Raw genomic sequence first — 22,797 nt, forward strand, 5'->3', positions numbered from 1 at the left:
TTTTGTTGTACTTTGATTACTATATTCATGTGTTGTGATACTTGACATGACGTCATCCACCCCAGAACGTTTCCGCCGTTCCGGTTTTGGGGTGTGACACTCGGTAAGCTGAGTATGATAAATAGCATTTCCCTAGAGGTTATTTAAATCAATTCCCACCCGAATCTGAAAAGGGTCAATGGGTATTCCTTGTACATGCTGTGGAGCAACACACTCTCTCTCCATCTCTCCCCAAGCTCGAACGTTTCTACGCCAAGGTCTGGCTGGTGGTTGTTGCTCTGGTTTCTCCTCCCCATGCTCCTCATCTACTGGTGGTATAACAAACCCACCCCCAACATTAACCACGACCTTCATAAGCCCCATAACTTGACGCGACAATTCAATGTTGGGAAAACGTGTTAAGTTCTGCATAAATTCCGGAGAAAAATACCATATGAACGAGCAAGATGGGTGACCAAATGTCCTCCCGTGATTGGACTCCCTTGTCGAGAACTAACAGATTTCCTACTCATGAACCTTGCAAGCATGTATGGCAAGTCACAACAAACTCCTGGAGTAATAATACTCCATAAAAAGAACATATTCTGTATTGAAACCTTGTCACCATGATGCTTGTGATTAATGGAAAAGGTGATAAGGTGATGCAGGAAACGATATACGGGGCTCCGAATTTGCGACTCACTAGAATCACAAGCATTGTACTCGTGATTGGAAATAGTTCTCCAAAAATGAACATCCAATAGGCCGGGAGCCAAATCCCAAACACAACCAAGTAAGAAGGGTACAAAGAACGGAGATTGGGTTTCAATTTCAGTATAAAGTCCCATTCGCCAAGAAAACTCTCGAAGGCTGCACTCCCGATAAAACCTGCCTAAACGGAAAACTAGCGCCATGTTGTAATCAAAATCTACAGTCCTCTCCTCAAAACCAACCGTGGCAAAGAACTCTACGAACAATTCCCGGTAAACGGGTTCTTGGATGGCAAAAAGATTCCTCCATCCGTGACAAGTAAAAGTAAAATTTAACCCTTCATACACTTTTGTCCAAAAACGTTCCAACTCAGAAACCAAACCCACTTCACGCAACCATCTCCAATCTACTATGGGTGCGATTGCAAATTCTCTATTATATAACCCCCCCCAATCGATTCTGATACGTAGTCAATAAATCCTGATAAATGTTTTGTGGAAATCAGTATAGAGGATGAAGGCTTGCCAAATCAATTTGGACATCGTCCTGTGAAATATTGCATCTTGGAGCCATTCCTGAAAAGAAAAGAAGACCAAAAGAAACAAAACATCCAAAGTATTAAAAAAATAAAACAGTTTCTGCTGAACCAAGAACCACGTCGTGGCTGATAACGCCACATCGTGGTTTGTAATTGGGACGTGTTGCAGATCGTCTTCACATACTCGGTTTTAGCCAAAATTATCAGTTGGGTTTTTGTTCCTAATGATAATCTAAGGTTTGTAAACTAAAAAACGTCAATGAATTTCATCCAAATTCGAAATTTTGGTTTACACAAAACCCTAACTAAAAATTAGTAAATTGCAAGTACCACCTACAATGAATGGTTGAAACACATACCGTATGGAGTTAAAGGACAAGAAATGTGAGAAATTTGGAAAGAAAAGTGAAGAAAAGTGTTGTGGGCCACTTGGTCTCCATTTGTGAGGCAGCAACAAATGAGGAACAACTTAACGGTCAAAGGGGTAAAGTACTGCCCCCCCCCCCCCCCCGAGACTTTTTAAAGGACACGTCGTGGTCGACCATACCACAAAGTGGTATTTATAAGATCCTAATCTTTTAAAAAGTTCAAACTATCCCCGTAATTACTCTGTAATCACGACGTGGCATTGCCAAACCACGACGTGGCTTATGTCTGGACACAAAAATGAGTAAAATAAGGAATTTTAACTACCTACTTTGTATTCTATTTATTATTTAAAGCACCCCACAACTAATTCTTACCAAGTATTAGTTATTAAACGATGAGTTGATATCTTTCCTAACTAAAACTCAAAAATAAAAAAATGCAAACCAAGCTCGGGTTGCCTCCCGAGAAACGCTTCTTTTTGATGGAGTCGTGAGCAGGACTGCATGCTTCCTATGTTGAATCTTCTGAAGAGTCCATCACCACTTCGACCTTTTGTTTCTTGAAATGCCTCTTGTACGCTTGCACACGTCTTTTATATGCCTTTTTCGAATTCTCCTTCTTTGTCTTGACTTCATCTACATCAATCTTGCGTTTAATCCCTTGAGTCTTTAATTTTTCTTCACTCTTAAGCTCCATACTACTTGTCTCTTCTTTCACAATTTGCCTTTTCACCTTTGAAGTAACCTCTTCTTCACCCATTGTCATCTCATCATCTTCCTTGCTCACCCATAAAGGTGGACTCTTGTAAGCAATGACTTCAACTAAATATGGAACAGATGCTCTTGGTTTTGTTCTTTTGACTTGATGAGTTGTCTTAATTTCATCTTCCACGAGCTTTTTTAATTCTTCAAGTTCATTGTCTTCATCAATGGTGAACACCTCTTCTTGAGCATGATTCTCTTGAAAGCCATCTTCTATCCCAAAGATTTCCTTTTCATCACCAACCCTCAAGGTGAGCTTGGAGTCGCGAATATCAACAAAAGCTCCAACAATGTTAAGCAATGGACAACCAAGGATAATTGGAACATCGGGATCTTCTTTCATATCGAACACTACAAAATCTATTGGAATTTTTTTTTTCCAATTTTTACTAAAATATCCTCGACAATGCCCCGGGGTTGTGTCACTGAACGGTTCACCATGTGAATAGTCATTCTTGTAGCCTTCAACGTCTGAACATCCAGCTTCTAATAAAATGAATAAGGCATCAAATTAATGCTAGCCCCAGAATCAGCTAAAGCCTCAACCTTCATGTTGTTCCCAAACTCACATGGTAGAGTGAGGCGTCCAGGATCCCCCATCTTTTTAGGTATCTCTCCCAACACATCTTTTGAGCTTTGCTCACTTAGAATCACCTTAGAATGCTTCTTTAGTTGTTGTCGAGTGGCTAACATATCTTGTAAGAACTTCGTGTATTCTGGAATTTTTGCATGCGTCTCAATAAAAGGGGTATTAATTGAAATACCCTTTATTTGTTGAATAAATTCCAGATGTTCCCTTTCCAGTGGACTGAGATGCGCTCGAGACGGAAATGGTAAAGGAGGTTGATAAACCAGAATAGGATCAGGAACTTTTTGTTCAGACCAGGGCCATGACGTGGCCAGACAAGTGCCACATCGTGGTGCAGGTGTTTCAGCAACCTTTTCACTTTCGAACTTTGGCTTCTTTGGTTTTGGATTGGGCTGTTGTGGTTCTTCTTCTAATGCTTCCAGGAACTCATAGATGGCTTCTTCTTCAGTATCCATGGCCATTACATGTGATCGGGTCTTCGTTTCAGGATTTTTTGGGGACAACTTCTCATGAACCAGAGTGGCTAGTTGACCAAGTTGCACTTCAAGATTATTAATGGAGGCTTGTTGATTTTTTTATTAAAGTCTGCTGTTCTTCCATCAATGCATGATGATTCTTTACCAAAGTTCTTTTTTCATTAATAACAGAATCAGTAGCCTCGTGTCTCTTTTCTGAAGCTTCCATAAACTTCATCAACATGGTCTCTAGATCAGGTTTCCTCTTAGCTGGTGTCTGCTCCTTTTGGTAGAAGCCTCGACCTGTCTGCCTATACTTCTCTTCTCTCTGTTCCTTATATTCTTCATATGCCAACCACTCTTTCTTTGGTTTCCTCCAATCTTCATTGTACTTGTCCCCACTCGAGTAGCACACTTGAGCCTTTTTATTTCCATACTCATCCAAATTGCAGTCCTTAGTCAAGTGTGGTCCATTACACCTCTTGCAACCAACTCATATAGCATGAATTGATTGGTACATTTGTGTTAACCTTCGATCCATATTATTTAGCATAGCCATCATAGCTACTATTTCTTCAGTTTGTGTACCTCCATCGCCTTTGATTCCATCTTGCCTAGGGTTGTGGTACTCACGAGAGTGCTTCGCGAATTCTTCAATTAGCTCCTTGACCTCCCTTGGATATTTCTTTGTCAAAGGTCCTTGAGAATCAAGGAGTTGTCTTGTCATAAAGTTGACCCCATAATAGAAAATTGACATTTCTTGTTGCACATTAAGATCATGTTGAGGGTAATTTCAGAGCAAGCCTTTGTACCGCTCCCATGCTTCATACAATGACTCCCCCGGCTGTTGTTTAAAGTTGGCTATTGCCTTCTTGAATTTAGCTATCTTGGATGGTGGGCAAAACTCGTCAAGAAATTGCTCATTCATTTGATCCCAAGTGGTGATCGTACCTGGTGGAAGTGATTTTAACCACTCTTTAGCTGCTCCCTTGCAAGTAATGGGAAGCATCCTGATCAAGACGGTGTTTCTGTTGACATTTGAGACATTGAAGTAATCCGCAATGTCAATGACTTCATCTAGATGCTTAAAAGCATCCTCATGATCATTCCCATAAAATGGGATATCCTTCAGTGCAGTCAAGATGTGCCCCTTCAGCTCGAATGTGGCAGTGGCAGGTATTGTTGGTTGGATCAAACCGGAACCCACATCTTATCGGATCCGCTTCTTGTAAGCTCCCATGGACATCTCCTCAATGTTTGCCATTTCGTTCTCCGGCTCGCTCTAGGGTTCACTTGCAAATATTTCAAATTCTGGTTCTGAATTGTGTGGATTAGGGACTGGACCAAGTTCTTCAACTTTGCCCTTATCCTTTGGGATTGAACTGGACTCTCCTGTCTTCTTTCCCAACTTTTTGAAAAAAACGATTTTAGTTCTTGCAATGGCGTCTTCTTTGGTGTGTGATCTTCCTTCGCATTCTTGTTCTTATTTTAGTGAAGTGTAGACTCGGGATCGTCGAGTGGTGGCACCAAAGGTGTGTTAGAGCCTCTGGTCATGAACTCCTACAAACTAAACAAAATAAAAACATAAAGCTGGACTAAAATAGAAAAATAAACTAAGAACTAAAAAAAACTAAAATTCTCAGAAACCACGTTGTGGCACTTAGCTGGCCACGCTGTGTTTTCTGAAATTAAAAAAAAAAAAATTAAACCTTGCTGGAAAATTAAATTTTTGTGAGTTTTAACCCACAAAAAGGATCGATTAACCTAACGCGAATAAATAGATTAATAAACTAAGTCGTTCCCCGGTAACGGCGCCAAAAACTTGATGTGCACGGAAGCACCCACTAATTTTAATATTTATAACGTAACAAACTTGGACTAACTATGCACTTATGTAACACCCCAAAGTTTGGAAAGTCAAGAAAAGAAAGAAGACCTCAATTTTAAGGAGAGACTCGACGAGTCCATGGAGGGACTCGGCGAGTCCGAGCGGGATCCGGGTCGTGGTGTAAGTGACCGACTCGGCGAGTCGGCCAAGGAGACTCGACGAGTTGGGTCTGATCGAGGAAAACCCTAAATTCGGGACTTGGAGCCTATATAAGCGTCTCATTCTCCTTCCTAGGGTTCCTTTACTGCCTCTCTACCCCAGAACACAAAACCCTAGCCGCCATATCCGTTTTTGAGCTAGATCTTGCCTTGAAGAATGCACTAAAGCTTGGAGGAGGAAGAAAGACCTTGGATGTGCAAGAAGGGACTGTAGATCTGGGATTGTGGAGTCATTTCAGAACAATTGGAGGTAATAAGCTGTTGCTTGGACTCCCTTTGCATCTAGATCTATTCTTATGTGTGAGTTTTGGTCATTGTTGGTTTGTTATGTAACCAATTCGAGTTGGAGGTTCAGATCTGAGGGTGCTACCTCAGATCCATGTTGGTTTTGGTCTTGAATCCCCTAAAGTATCAGCCCTTGGTATGTTGAAGAAGCATGGTTGCCATAAACCCTAATTTAGTATGTTTTGAGCATAGATCTCTCAATCTACACGTAAAGTTTGCCACTTTACGTGGGGAATAGGCCCTAGAAGTATGAATCTATGAGTTGGAAGTTCTGTTTGGCTCGAAAAGCCACTGCATGGATTGAGGACTGGATAGACTCGGCGAGTCCTTCGAGTGGACTCGGCAAGTAGCTTGAAGATGAGGAGGAACTCGACGAGTAGGATTAGCAGCTCGTCGAGTCGGATGAAGTTAGGCATGGCCTCGGCGAGTTGGATGAACAACTCGACGAGTTGGTTGAAGATTGTCTAGGACTCGGCGAGTCAGATCGCGAAACCCTAAACCCTTCGAGTTGAGACTCGAATCAGTGAGTCGGGTGGTGACTCAGCGAGTTGGACAGGACAAGACTTGGAACTAGTTGGACTCGGCGAGTCATAGACTGACTCGGCGAGTCGAGTCGCGAATAAGAAAGACCCTGAGCGTAGGAACTCGGCGAGTAGGGTTGACCTGGAAGGTTGACATTGACTAGGATTTTGACCTTGACTAGAGTTGACCTAGTGACCTTTGGAGGTCAGTTGGACTAAGTGTTTTTTTGGCTTTTGAAGCTCGAAGAGTTAGTGGAGCAGCAGTTCGGAGTCAGAGGTCAAGTAGCAGTCAAGAGGATTAGCAGCAACAGTTCAGCAGTCTCAGGTAAGTTTCCTTCCAGTAGGGACGAGTCTAAGGCCACAATGCCGGCCCGTTCAGTTAGCAGTAGTTTCCGGACTTCGGTCCGATGCAGTAGTTAGTATGTTTGATGCCTTCGTGACTCAGACAGGATTTATGTGCTATGTTTTATGTGTTATGTGTTATGTGTTCCGGGCTACGGCCTGATGTAGTATGCAATATATGTATTCATGCTAGTTGATATGTTATGCTATGCTATGTTCAGTCAGTTAGCCCGGACTTCGGTCCGATGCAGGGGACAAGGTCCCAGTCAGTTTCCGGACTTCGGTCCGATGCAGGGGGCAAGGCCCTAGTTAGTCCGGACTTCGGTCCGATGCAGGGGACAAGGTCCCAGTCAGTTTCCGGACTTCGGTCCGATGTAGGGGGCAAGGCCCCAGTTAGTCCGGACATTGGTCCGATGCAGTGGGCAAGGCCCAATATGTGCTTTATATGTTGTTGTATGGTATGTGTTAGATTGGGGGAGCTCACTAAGCTTCGTGCTTACGGTTTTCAGTTTTGGTTTCAGGTACTCAGTTTTCAAAAGAGGAGGTCGGGGAGATTGCAGTGCACACACCATAGTCAGTTAGCCTGGGAATGTTTGACTCTGATAATGATATTATGTTTTGAATTAATACTCGAGAATTTATGTTATGACTTATGATACAGTTTTTATAAATATGATTCTAGTAATGTTTTTAAAGAAATTTTTAGTCGTGCTTTTTGGGGCGTTTCAAGTTGGTATCATGTGGGTTAGATCTGATCCCACATCGACTGGGAAGGAGAACTAAGCATTCCTTATAAGGGGTGTGGATACCTTCCCTAACACAACGCGTTTTAAAGCCGTGAGGGCAGCAGATCCCATAAGAACTCTGCAGTTAAGCGTGCTCGGGCGGGAGTAGTACCGGGATGGGTGACCCCCTGGGAAGTCCTCGTGCCGAGTGGCCCAAAGCGGACAATATTGTGATACGTGCCAGAGGGGGGTGTTACAACTTATAGGTAGTGTACCTAGTCAGATTACAGTATAGCTTAGGTAAGTCGGATGTCGATCACTAGGAACAGTGTTATTAATTACTTTATTTACTACTAAATTAATCTAATTATTAAAAAACTAAAAGGGTTTTTATCTAATTTTTCAAGTTTAGATGTACTTAATTCTTTAACAAAAACTCAATCAATAAACAAAATACTTTTGTTAGTTCAAATCCACTTTCACTCAATGGTTATACATTAGCTATAACTATTACTGTTGGTGACCAATTAAGAAAGAATAAGCAATTTAGTTCTAAATCTACTAATTATTAATCAATTCATGTAAATCTATTTATGTTCATAAAATAGTTAACACATAATCAATTATTAGATATGATTGGAGCAATGGAAGATTGATTAATCAAAACACAATTATAGTTATAATATGAGTTCTCTAACACAGCTTAACTTAATTATTTAATTACTAATCTAAGATTGGTTTGACCTTAGCTCCAATAACTGGTGTTCTCATTATTATTAGGTATTCAAGTTAATGCAGAATTGTGTTCACTAACTACTTATAACAAGAATTCAAAGCAATCAAATAACTAATTTAAGCATGCTAGATAAAATCAATCAACACAAGCATATCACAAACAATTAAAGTTAAATCTAATGCATTAAATCCACGAGTTCTAGCTTCAACTAGCTAACAGAAGCAGCTAGATTTAGCTGGACATATTAATAACTAAACAAACGAATACGATAATCCAAAACATATTAAAGTGTACCAAACTATGAATTAATTTATGTACTTCTACTTCATTGGTGTTGAAACCAGCTTTCAGATCTTCTTCTCCTCTGAAATTCGTCTCCAGAAATCTCTCCAAGCCAGCCAAGAAGTTATCTAATCGTAATGACCAAGCGTATATATATATATATATATATATATATATATATATATATATATATATATATATTGAAAAATCTTGTGCCACGTCGTGGTTATCTATACCACGTCGTGGTTTTTTAAATATTCCGTACCGGGCAAGGACTCCTTCTTTACGTAATCTTGTCTTCTAGAATACTCATGCCACGTTGTGGTTTACTCTTCCATGTCGTGGTTTTAGCGAATTCCGTGGCATTCTTTATCTTTTGCACTCCAAGCCTCCAATGTTCCATGAATTGTCAAATCTGGTCCCTTTCTTCGAAAATACTTCTAATTGGCTGCAAGTAACAATTTAAACTCATAAGTACCATTATTCTAAACATATTACCAACTTATTAATAAAAATGTCAAGAAATATTGACTAAAAATAGGTATAAATATGGCAATATCACTTGTATTGGACTTGCAAGTCCATAAAGCCACGACTTTTAAGGTCCCTGAGAAGTATGAAATCTTTTTGGAAACTTTAGAGGTGCAACTCTAAGGATTTGAGTGCTTAATGAGGGTCTTGATGCATTACGTTACCATTAGTGGTTAGATTTGGGACTTTGGTTTATGGAGGGGTTAAAGGGATAAAGTTGGAAACTTTACCCTTCAAGACCATGGAAAAGACCAGATCTGAGCTTTGGAGCAGTTGTACTTGAAGGAAAGGATTTAATGGTTACGTTGTGCAGACTTATCACCACAGCATGGTTAAGGTTACCCTGTCATGGAGACTTGATCAAGACCCGCCTGTGTTGTCATTTTGTGGAAAAGACGTGGTGAACAGCTAGGCTGAAGACCAATGACTCTGACCAAGTTTGACCTAAGGGTATTTTGAGTTGTGGACTGGGATTTGGTCACTATTTGTTGTCAAGGTGATCGGTAGAGTTTTTATTCAGAGAAACGTGTTGATCTGGTATCTTTTCAGACTGATAAGTGAGTTTTCCTCGCTGTACTTGTGGGTCGAAGGTAACAAGGCCGGTCCATTGGACTTTATATCCTGGTATATAGGATGTTGCTTTGCTGTAGTGATCTACATCCCGATATATAGGATGTGGTTGTGTTGTAGTGATCTGTTAGATATGTATCATGATATATAGGATGTTGTTGTGTTGTAGTGATCTGTTAGATATGTATCATGATATATAGGATGTTGTTGTGTTGTAGTGATATGTTAGATCTTTATCCTGGTATATAGGATGTTACTTTGCGGTAGTGATTAGTAGATCTACATGATTAAATGTACTTATTAGTTATTGATTTTTATGGTGTATGTTGATGTGATATGGTCAGTTGGGTTGAGGTGGTCCTGCTTTGTGCTAAAGGCCAAGATAACAAGGGTCGTTTGGATAGACTGAAGTCTTGTAAGGTGGTCTAGTTAGGCCGAAGGCCCGTAGAGTGGTTTAGATATTCTATAGGCCTGGTGCGGTGGTCCAACCACGTTGAAGGCACTGAGAGCAGTCGAGATAGTCTTTAGGCCCAATGCGGCGGACCGGTCAGGCTGAAGGCTCATGTATGCATGTTGTTATTAGTATGGTTGCATGTGTTACTTTGGGGGAACTTACTAAGCTTTGGCTTATGGTTTAAGTTTATGTTTCAGTTATTTCAGATGATCGTGGAAAAGAAAATTCATGATCCTGCACATCGTCCTAGTTTTATGATAGTTGATTTGGACACTCTAATATATGATTCCCACTTTTAAGAACAATGTTTTGTAAACGATTATGGTTTAGTCTGATTGAAAAATGAAAATTTTCTACCTTGATTTTTTGGATGTTACCGAATAAGGTAAAACTACATGTTATAGAGACTAGAAGGGAGTTGGTGTTGGATTCGGTGTCTAAGCCCATAACTATAACTGGGATATACCTGACCCTGTTGTAGCTTGGTCCTTTTGGGTTGCCTTCACCACTGGAATTTGATAGGATGGATTTTTGAGAATAAGGTTATGTGTGATTATTAATATATTACAAGTATAATATATTAATATTATTTTTTAATTAGTATTGATCAGTAATTAATTTGGAATCAATTTTGTGATCAAAAGAGACCAATTAAATGTTGGGTTTTGAGCAATCTAACACTCTTATGGTGTACATGCAACCTTAAATACCTTGGATCTATGTTTTTCTTTGTTATACATGCAAATATCAATTTCCAAGGTATTTATCCTAACTAGCATATTATGAATTACAAATAATATAAAATCTAGTAGAATGACGTACCTCTTTGTTGGTGCTTGATTCCAAGTAGCTTGAGAGCCTAGTGCCCCAAGTTTGACACCTCAAATGGTTCACACAACATCAAATGCATTTCTAATAACTTTAGAGAAAGTAGAACACTTCTAAAAAATCGGCTTGCCCTCTACATATCCACATAGTGTCTGATTTTGACAGGAATGATATGCTTATATAGTGTGACACAATTAGGGTAATCCCTAATTGTCATGGCTTTCCATTTCCTTGGATCCATGGGTTCAAATACACCATGGAGCATCCATGGATCATCCTATGGGTTTTAGCCCAACTTGATAATCCATGGAGCATTAGCCCACTATATAAGTATGGATGATTTACAGAATCAACCTATATATATTTAATTAGTCTTCTTTTGATCACTTAATTAATTCTAGATTAATTCTTGATCAATACTATTTAAATAATCTTTTTAATATATTAGAACTTATAATATATTAATAAACCTTAAGTGTTATTTCTCTCATTTTCGTCTATCCAAGTGCATGATGACATGCAACCCAAATGGACCATACCGGGTCGGGTCAAATATATATCAATTATAGTTATGGACTTAGACACTAATCCAACATTCTCCCACTTGGATAAGTCTAAAAATATTACTGCAAGTATGACTTCATAACCCGACTAGCAATCGTAGCTCTCAAAAGCCGCTGTCGAACACTAAACAAATCAATGACGCGTCCATTAGACATGTGCTCATATATTCCTCTATTCTTGATATCATATGGGCTGAGACATGGATTATAATCATTCTCTCTACCCATTTGTTGTTTCCTGATTTCTGATTCATGACGACTGACTAATTGAACAAATCAAATCAGTCCAAGCCAAGCCGAGCACTTGCGTTTTGTCATCACTAAATCATCGAGGGGCCCATAGATATCGCTTTTATCCCTTTGAGGGTAAAAGGAATGGATAAACTTCGACTCATATGCTTGTACTGACTACTTGTTGAATCATACACAATGGCATGTTTTATAACATTGAGTTACCAATGCGTTTTCGTGCAATCAATGTATAACCAACTCAGAGTCAACAACCCATATCTCTAGGTTTAAAGAATATAATATATTATTGTCTCATGATTCACTCATGATAAAATCAATGAAGTGATTCAAATGAGCGTGGGTTTAATCCAATACTCAGAGCTTATGAGCACTCATGAATGTTGCAGCAACCCTAGCTATGTGTAATGCACCTTAGACAAATCTTACAAGCCAGATTCATGACAGTCTTGATTCATATCTACTTCCAAAATATGATCGACTGTGGACGGTTTTAATAACTTAGTCATCCGGGAAGAATAACCTAGTTATTCTGGAAGTCAAAACATGCAATGTGAAACACAAGAAAAGTACTTAATCCTATATGGCCCCAAACTCTTGAGTGTAAAAAAAAACCCTTTTATCTAAGCACCATATTGATTAATCATTATTCATGTTTCAATTAATTAACTTAATACTTGAATTAAAACAATAAGCATGCCGTGCTCCAAGCATGCACACTATGTTTTTCCAAACAATATCTATGCCTTACTCCAAGTATGCACACTATGTTTACATATGGTCCTTTCTTTGTGAAACAGATCGATTGACAACATTTCAATGATGCTTATTTCACAATTCCAATCGTTTTTGTAAATGTAAGAATACCAAAATCTTGAAATTTACTATAATTTGTTAGATTCTAAACTTATATGCAGTGATCCTCTTGTAATGAATATGCACACAAGTCACAAAGACTTGGCAACAGACATTACAAAGTATTTCCAATGCAAAGCAATCCAGTGGAAATGAAATCTCAAATTGAAAGTACATTCTTTTGAACATCCTTCTTGCATTAAGTTCTCTAATCTAACACAGATTCAAAGAATAACTTCCACCTATGGAAACAATTCCATATTACCATTTTTACCATCACTTCTGAACAAGAGTTGCCTCTTTTCAAAATATGTCAATATGGTCCTTAGTCTATACTTCTAATTTTCCATGAGCAACCAATCTTTGGTAAACCTCAGATTTTCCTCGACAATTTGCTTAATCATTTTAGTGATTTCCATTTCTATTCCTTTTTCCATCTTAATTCCCAAGGCATTTGAAAAACTTATAATGGATGAATATTATAGCACATGCAATCGATCCTATATTCGAAGCATATAGGACATGATTCATGCTATAAGAAATTTTATTTGTCATGTTCTCATAATTCGAACTATGAAGAGTTATGCCATAATCATAATTGAATTTTAAGAATGCAACATATATAGAATTTCATTATATTGAACCATTCCAACATAACATTCTTATATATCCTTGACTAAAGTAGATTAAAATCTTAATCTAAGCTTGTAGAATTTGAATGAAGTATAAAATTCTCTCCCTTAATTATAGCAAAACAACCTTTTCAAGGAAAATTGAAACTTTTGTTTTCTATAATTAATATTGCTAACTTGCAACACTTAACATAATAATCATGCTCCCACTAGTATAATGATTATTATCTTACTAGCATAACACTTATGCTCAAAATAGCTTTGACATGTATCCAGAGATCAACTGGACTTCTAGAAATTAATACTTTATTGACTTTCTTACCAAATTTCAGATTTCTGATACGAGATTGCTTTGATAAGACTTTATTAAAATCAAACAATTTTTCTTAGATAGCTCACATGTGTGTCTAATCAATTATGAAGAGGGATGTCGTCATCATAATGTTTAGACCTTTTGTCATTCTCACAATTGCTATCTACTCAAAATCTACTTAGTGAAAGAGTTTCCTCACCATAATTTTCATGAATCGGAGAGAAAGCTTATGACACTTAGATTTTTATGGTGTAAGTGTTCCTATCCATGTGAATTTGTCACAACCATAATCATAAGACAAGGTTAGTGACAAAACGAAATTCAAATGGACTGAACATGTTTAATCTTAATTTCTTGCCAACTGGTAGCACAATGCCCACCATTCCTTCTGGGTTGTTGTGCAAACAATTGAGAACCTATAGAACTCACAAGCATAGTCAACTTTTACTGGAAAAACACAGATATAAGAATATGTCAACACGACATGTTACAGACCTCAAGTCGTGGGCAAGTGATTAACAAAACTCTTGATTAGTTCTTGAAACTATCTCAATACTCACACTGTCCTCTTGAAATATAAGATTCTCTTTGTCAAGAACCATTCCTTGACAAAACAAATATTCAAGAGTTAGTGCGGATTCTTATCAAGTTAAACACTTCTCACAATTGGTCTTAGTTAGTCTTTGGTTTATCCAAAACATCACAACTTACCAATCTCAAATGTACAAGAATAGGAAACATCTTACTCTACATTTGACAAGTGTTATGAACTTTCTAAAGATTATGTCACTCAAGTTACAATCTTAGAGTATGACTCTAAGACTTGATTTTGGAACGAAGTATGATTTATCTTTTGATTTAACCATTTCCACAATTCACGATTCCTCTCCTTAGCCAACAAATGCACTAAGGTGTCCTTAGAGGATCAATTGTGATATGGTTCCATAATCACTAAGATAATCATAAAACAAGATACACAAGTACTCTCCCATTTCTTCAGATTGGAGAAACTTTTATCTTTCTACCTTATTTGATTCTTCTTACTCATTCTGCCATACATTGAAACTTTTCCAATGTTTCAGAATTACAATTAAACTTGTAAGCATAATCATATTTACTAAACTTTAGTAAATCATAACGAATAACCTTATCAACCTTTGTGGTGGACCTGACTAGTGCACTACCTAATGTACCCGATCCTTTAGTCCTTTGCTTGACTCACATGCGAATGTGAACAAGGAATTACTCTTAATTTACCAAAGATGAAAATTCTCATTCATCACACAATACAACTTGCATGATTCCAAGTTTCTATCCAACTGAAACTTTGGTGATGAGAATCTTACCATATTTGATAAATTATGACACTACTACAAAGGAAAGAATCAAATTCATTTTCCAATATTGCTTATCAGTGGAAACATATAAGCAACAATTTTTCACAAATGCCTTTGTAAGGATATTTAAAAGAAATAAAACATAAATTTTCTTTTATTTTAAAACTTGCGGAAAAACTTATCCTTACATTGCAAATTCATATGAAAACTTTGTTGTTATCTATTCCTAAGCAATATCTCACGACTCTAATGCAGTGGCTTAAAATTCTTGTCATGGAACCATGCGATCAGAATCATCACACGTTTTCTTTAAGCTTCATTTGATTCTTCAAAAAAATCAAAATGTAATTACATTCCATCATGTATTAAGAATCTCCAAAAGAGACTTAATAGAGTTAGATAACGGACTTTACCTGGAGTAGAGTCAAACTTTTAACTTTACCTTCCTTATAAGGTTTCAGGTAAATTCGGCAGCTTCGCGACCAATGCCCCTCCTATTGGAAAAAGGAAAAATATGGACTCTTTGGAAATGGTATATGTGACTATCACAGACTTAGCCTTTCTCTTTACCATTAGGTCAAATGACTTGACCATGGCCGATCCCTTTCAATTGGGAAGAGAAAGTTTTTCTGGATTTCCAGTGTCACCATTGTCAATGTCCATGAAGTTTTAGGAAGTTGATATTCTAACCAAATTTGCTTTACCAGTGTTCCAAATCATTGTTGATTCAGCAGCACCGAGATAATAGATAAGATCATTAAAGGGTCATGTTGTGATCTGTCATCAGGGAGTGACTGAAGGACCAAGTTAACAGCCAGCTACCTCGAGACTTCGACGCCCGACTCTCCTGGCTTGTCAATATGTGACTTAATCTCCAAGATGTAAGCACATATAGACTTTGATTGCCAATATTGATTGAGTGACTTAGAACTATTCAAGTCTTGAAACATGTGGGATATGGAGAATTATTGAAGGAGATGGAGGAAATGAAGTATGATTTCCAGTCCCATTAGTGCTCAATAAAGGGATTAGTCTTTCACCTTGATTTCCTTTTGGGATATCATCTTCATAAGGAAGCTTGTTCCTAAATATTTGGGAAGACCATAGCTGTCTAAACTAGACATTTATAAGGGTAAAATTCAAGTTAGTTGATTTAAAGTCCTTAATATAACACCCAATATGAAATATTAAGGCTAGGACCCAACAACCTATTTATAATTAGAAGAGGGATGCCGTAATCCAAGTTATAAAATAGTTGAAGGTAGGTAAATGACGATTTACCAATTTCCACCATGAAAAACAAAATATAATTAAGTTTTAATTGGATTTGAAATTCCTAGATCTTTTGAGATACATTGAACTTTCAATGGGATGTTTGAATCTCAATTGTGCCCTCTCAAGTTTGTGACTGGGATGTCGAGGATCACAAACAAGCTGTGAATAACCATGCAAATTGACTTGGCACCCTTAACTTTATCACCTAATCGATGTGTCGGTTAACAAAACATCCTCCATCGATCTATAATAAAGTCAAGTTACCCTTTGCCACTCTTATTAGTCCTTATTACTAACGACTTGGTAAGGAACAAAGTGTAATTTCATGGGTTAGCACCTATTTCACGTTTTCCTAAGTAACTAAGATTGGGAATTTACAAGTATTTAGTTACTTAGTATTTATCATTATACTTTTAATGAAGGGAGAATTATATTCCTATTCTACCTGTTCTGCTAACAACCCTCCACCAGTCAAGGAAGTGGTGGGTGAGAGTGGACACCCATTATACTGCCATTTTATAGGCAGTAACCTTATACCCCCTTATAGATCGGCTTCGTGAATGAGGCCTACTAATGGTAAGATTGAATCTATCTTATACATATCTATATAATTAAAATTATAATAATAGTATCAGGTTTGAATTTTAAACTTTTAAAATTCTAAGGTTCGATTTGGAATTAAAGTACACACGATGAGTAACTTTGAAACTAGTTCAAGACTCTTCAATTCATAACTTATGAGTTTAAAGGTTCATTAAAATTAAGACTCTTCATTTTTATGTAACCATTTATTCTTTAATCACACTTTTAAAGAAGTGACTCTTGAACATCCATAACTTGAGGACAAGTGATGGAGTCCATAAAAACTATTTATGACTAAAGACTCTTCATTTTTGTAAGCTATGATATTTTTATGAGTTCTAAGATTCATAAATATGACTTTTCACATAACTTGAAGACAAGTTACAAAAACATAGTTTATAAACTAACTCTAGATTAATTTGGATTGAAAACAACTAAAACATAATTTTTTTCGTTAATCTAAACTAACTAATAAATCAAGGAAACATAAAACTCTTGGTAATCCATAATTTGAGGAAAAGTTATGGACTCCATACAATTTCATTGAGATCAAGAATTATACTAAAAAACAATTTGCACATAATTCCTGTGATCTACCAAAAATCATAAGCATGAACATTCATAATCAACATTTTTCAAGAATTACATAAACACATATAAAACTTGAAACTTTGATTATAGCATTGAAATTGGTTTACATTATCATTACCACATTAGAAACAGGTTTTATAAGTCTAAAACAGTTAAAGGTAGTGATTCTAGACCAATTCCAGCACAAAACCTCGAAGATATACTGTTTAGGGGTCCAACTCGTCGAGTGCATGAACAAACTCGACGAGTTGGATGAGTTTACACTTGGACTCGTTGAGTCGTGCAGACAGCACCAAAATTCGATTTTCAGCCAATTTGCATCAAGTATAAGTGAAAACAAGCTTAGGATCTGATACCACTATTAGGTTTTGTGCAATCTGACACTCCTATGGTGTACATGCAACCCTAAATACCTTGGATATATGTTTTCTCTATTATACATGCAAATATCAATTTCCAAGGTATTTATCCTAACTAGCATATTATGAATTACAAATAATATAAAATCTAGTAGAATAACATACCTCTTTGTTGGTGCTTGATTCCATGTAGCTTGAGAGCCTAGTGCCCCAAGTGTGACACCTCAAATGGTTCACACAACATCAAGTGCATTTGGAATAACTTGAGAGAAAGTAGAACACTTCTACAAAATCGGCTTGCCCTCTACATATCCACATAGTGTCCGATTTTGACAAGAATGATATGATTATATAATGTGACACAACTAGGGTAATCCCTAATTGTCAAGGCTTTCCATTTCCTTGGATCCATGGGTTCAAATACACCATGGAGCATCCATGGATCATCCTACGGGTTTTAGCCCAACTTGATAATCCATGGAGCATTAGCCCACTATATAAGTATGGATGATTTACATAATCAACCTATATATTTAATTAGTCTTCTTTTGATCACTTAATTAATTCTAGACTAATACTTGATCAATACTAATTAAATAATCTTTATTAATATATTCGAACTTATAATATATTAATAAATCTTAACTGTTATTTCTCTCATTTTAGTCTATCCAAGTGCATGATGGCATGCACCCCAAATGGACCATGTCGGGTCAGATCAAGTATATACTAATTATAGTTATGGACTTAGAGACTAATCCAACATTAGATATATGGGGATTGATTATGTAAATCAATGATTCTTGTAATGTGGGCTAATGATCCATGACTATGTAGTTGGGCTAAACCAATAAGATAATTCATAGATAGTCCATGGAGGTTAACCCATGGAGCATAAGAGTGTGAAAAGTCATGGAGCATTATGTTTTACAAAGTTCAACCCTAGCATTTGCGACATTATAAATAGGACCCCCCCCCCCCCCCCGCCTCAATCCAAAATCGGTTACACACTTGATGGATTCAAGATACTTATTCTCTTAAAGCCTCCTCTTGCATATTGGTGTTTGTGAACCATTAGAGGCTTCAGACTTGAGGTGCTGAAGCTTTTAAAGGTCAAGAACTCTACCCCACTCAAGAGGTAAGCATCTAAACTAACTTTACATGTTAAATAGCTTCAATGATATGCTAGTTAGGGTGAATGATTTGGAAAAACAAATTGCATGTATAATTAGAGAAAACATAGATCCAAAGCATTTAGGGTTGCATGTGCACCATAGGAGTGTTATAGTGCTCAAAACACAACAGTGGTATCAGACAATAGATTTGTTTTCTATTATATTTGATGCTTGCTAGTTTTTCAAAGCTGAAAAAGTCGATTTTCTACACTCCGACCGGTGAACTCCTCGAGTCCATGAAGAGACTTGACGAGTCTACTCAGAAACAAGGCCAACTCGACGAGTTAGTTCTTGCACTCGATGAGTTGTAGTGTCTATTTGCAGAATTTCGAGATTCTTGACCTGGTGTGGATTGGGAACACTACCACAAACAATTTTTGATCATTGGAAATGGTTTTTATGCGATGGTAGTGCTTGTACTTATCCAAACACAAGATAATTGTCAAAGTTTTAAAATAATTGTTGTTTTATGTGTAAACAAAATTTCTTGTAAATTGTTGACATAGAATTATCTTGTTTATGAGTTTAGTTAGATCATCTATGATTATGTGATAATTTTCGGTGTTAGAATTAAAAATTCTATAAATGAATTTTAATGACCTCCATAACTTGTCCTCAAGTTATGGAATATGAAAGGTCTCATACATTAAAATCCAATTAAACTCATAAGTTATGAATGTGAAGAGTTTAGACAAGTTTCAAAACATGCCCTCGAGTTTTGGAATTTGTAAAGTCTCATCAATGAAACTTTAATTCCAAACCCTAGAGTTTTATCAGTTAAAATTCAAACCTTATACTTTATAATATTACAAGTTTCTTAACTATATATATATATATATATATATATATATATATATATATATATGTATGTATATATATATATATATATATGTATGTATGTATGTATAAGACTAGTCAGTCTTACCGTTAGTAGCAATCATTCACGAAGCCAGACTATAAGGGCGGTACAAGGTTACTGTGTATAAAATGGTGGTTTAATGGGAGTCCACTCTCACCCTCCGCTTCCTTGAACATTGGAGATTTGTTAGCCGAACGGGTAGGATAGGACACTAACTCTCCCTCATTAAAAGTATAATGATAAAATATAAAGTAACTAAATTTTATTAAATTCCCAATCTTAGTTACTTTAGGAAAAATGTCAAAGTGGTGCTAATCTATGAAATTACACTTTGCACCTTGTTAATTTGTTAGTGGAGCGCGTGTGGTTAACTGAATCTAGGACTGACAATGTGTGGTAAAAGGTAGCTTGATGTTAATCATAGATCAATGGAGTGTGTGTGGTTAAACGATACAAGATTAGATGATTTGTAACATTGGGTGTACCAAGTTAATTTGCATGGTCATTCACACCTCGTTTGTGATCCTCGGCATCCCAGTAACAAACTTAAGGGCATAATCTAGATTTAAACATGTCATTGAAAAGTTAAATGAATCTCAAAGATCTAGGAATTTCAACCCAATTAAAACTTAATAAACTACTTCGTTTTTCATGGTGGAAATTGGTAAATCATCATATGCCTACCTTCAAATATTTTACAATTGGATTACGGCACCCGTCTTCACAATTGTAGAATAATGTTTTGGGTCATAGCCTTAATATTTCATTTGGGTGTAATACTAGGGATTCTCATCTAATCTAAACTTTGTTATTTTTCAGATGTCTACCCCAAACAATGCTTCCATATCAATTCCTTCAGGCTCTTTCTCCCTCATGAAGTTATGTGGGAGGGTCATTTTTGATGGCTCGAACTTCAATGACTGGATTCGTAACATCAGAATGGCTATTCGCTATGAGGACAAAGAATATGTCCTTGATAAAGAGAAAAAGGAGATTGATGTAACCATTGCCACTCCTGAACAAATCGCTGAACACACTACTCATGAGAGGGATGTGACAAAGCTGTCGTGTCTTATGATCTCTACCATGACTGCCGAGCTACAGAAGTCCTATGAGGACTACTATTCCTATGAAATGTATCATGATTTGATGGAAAGATACCATCAAAGTGCTTAGAAGGAGAGGTATGAGATCATTACCTCCATGATCACAACCAAGATGGAAGGATGGAGAACCCATCCTGGTCCACTTGCAGAAGATGCAGAGATTTGTGGACCACTTGCCTGAATTGAATGTCAATTTTGACGAAGATTTGGCCATAGATATAATTCTACACTTTTTGCCTTCTTGTTATGATCAATTTCGTATGACCTATCATATGAACAAAGAGGAGGTCACTCTTAGCAAGTTTCAAGGCCTTCAAAAGACTGTAGAAAGCAACCTTAAAGGCAATTCAGCTGTGTTTATTCCTAATACTACTTCTGCCCCTATTCTGGCAATAGGAAATGGAAAGGGAAAGAAGTGGAAGGCTCCTTTCAAGAGCCGCAAGGGAAAGTCTCTTGATGGATCTATTGGGTTTTGAGCAATCTAACACTTCCTAAGTGTGCATGCAACCCTAATAAACCTTGGATCTATGTTTGTCTAAATACATGCAAAATAATAATTTTCCAAGGTTTATAACCTATCTAACATGGCATGGGGAACATTTCAACATAAAAGAGTTAGAAGAGATTACATACCTTTTTGGTGAATTTGGTTCTAAGGAGTTTGAGGGCCAAGCACCAATAGTGTGAATTCCTCAAATGGAATCACAAACACCACAAACTCTTGGAAAACTTTGAGAGAGTATACACCTTGTATAAAATCGGCCACGCACATGCACACACACACTAGCTCACTAGTTTTCTCTTAGGCTTCATTTCATGCTCCATAAGCATGCTTATATAGTATGCATGGTTAGGGTGAAACCCTAGTAACCCATGTCTTTTCCTTTTCCAAGGATCCATGGGTTAAAAGCTCCATGGATCATCCATGGACTTCCACATAAGCCTATCCCATTAACAAATGAGTATTAGCCCACACTATATAAAACAAATAGCCCATAATCTAATTAGTCTTTCTTTTAATCTCTAAATTAATTCATAATTAATTCAAGACAAAAACTAATTAAATAACGTAATTTCATATTAATATATTATAACCCATAATATATTAATAAACATATGTGTATAACTCTCATAAAATTATCCATAATAGTTTGGATGAGATGCAACCCAAATGGCCGGTCGGGTCAAGTATATACCAAATAAGTTATGGACTTAGACACCTTATCCAACAGACTCCCACTTGGATAAGTCTAATAACTATATTTGCCTATAACTTCAGGAACCAACCAGCAATCGTAGCTCTCGAAAACTCCCTCGAACAAGGAAGACTCTGTCGAACTATGAAGCGCCATTTTAGATAAGTGATCACATAATCCTCTATTCTCATGATATCAGCCGGACAACCACATGGAACTATCTCTTGCTTATTGTCTAGCAGTAGTTTCTCGATTTTCCGATGTGTTTGACGAACAACTTCACTGAACACATCGGTTTAGTTCTGACCAGGCCTGGTACATGGGTCAACACAAAATCATCGAGGGGCCCAGATATCGCTTCTATTTCTAGAAGGAACATATAAACTTCGACTGATATGCTTGTTCTACTACTTATTAAATTGTACACAAAGGCACGTTTTATAACATCAAGTTACTGATGCATTTACGTGCAATCAATGCACAACCAACTCATAGGTAACAACTCATATCTCAAGGTTTAAAGATTTATATGATGTTATCGTCTCACGATCACTCGAGATAAATTCCATGAAGTGATACAAGTGAGCGTGGGTTTATACCAATACTCTTAACTTATGAGTACTCATGAATGTTGTAGCAACCATTGCCATGTCTAAACACCTTTAAGGCATCTACAAACCCAATTCATGACAATCTTGATTCATACCTACTTTCGACGTATGATCGATTGTGGAGGTTTGAATAAATTAATTATTATGGAAGTCAAAACATGCAAAACTGAAACAATAGTAAATAATTGACAATGATAGTAACACTTTACTCATAAATAAATCACAAATTTTATTCATCATCAAACGTCGATTACATTTTACAAGTTTCAGGAAAACTATCTAATCTGTAAAACTAATATCGTCCCTCAGCCCGATGCGTCTCGCATGCTGAAAATGCTTAACCCTCGTCATTCCCTTCGTAAGGGGATCTGC

At 37.0% G+C, this 22,797-nt stretch overlaps 1 non-coding gene across 1 annotated transcript; it reads left to right on the forward strand.

Annotated features, from left to right (window-relative positions):
* The first annotated feature begins 4,175 nt into the window (after positions 1-4,175).
* Positions 4,176-4,282, forward strand: LOC145013410 (small nucleolar RNA R71). The gene has a single exon (XR_013664971.1). It is a non-coding gene; the product is annotated as a small nucleolar RNA R71 (small nucleolar RNA).
* The last annotated feature ends 18,515 nt before the right edge of the window (positions 4,283-22,797 follow it).

This window comes from Lactuca saligna, chromosome 8 (assembly GCF_052625555.1).
Source record: "Lactuca saligna cultivar CGN05327 chromosome 8, ASM5262555v1, whole genome shotgun sequence".
Classification (NCBI taxonomy): Eukaryota; Viridiplantae; Streptophyta; class Magnoliopsida; order Asterales; family Asteraceae; genus Lactuca; species Lactuca saligna.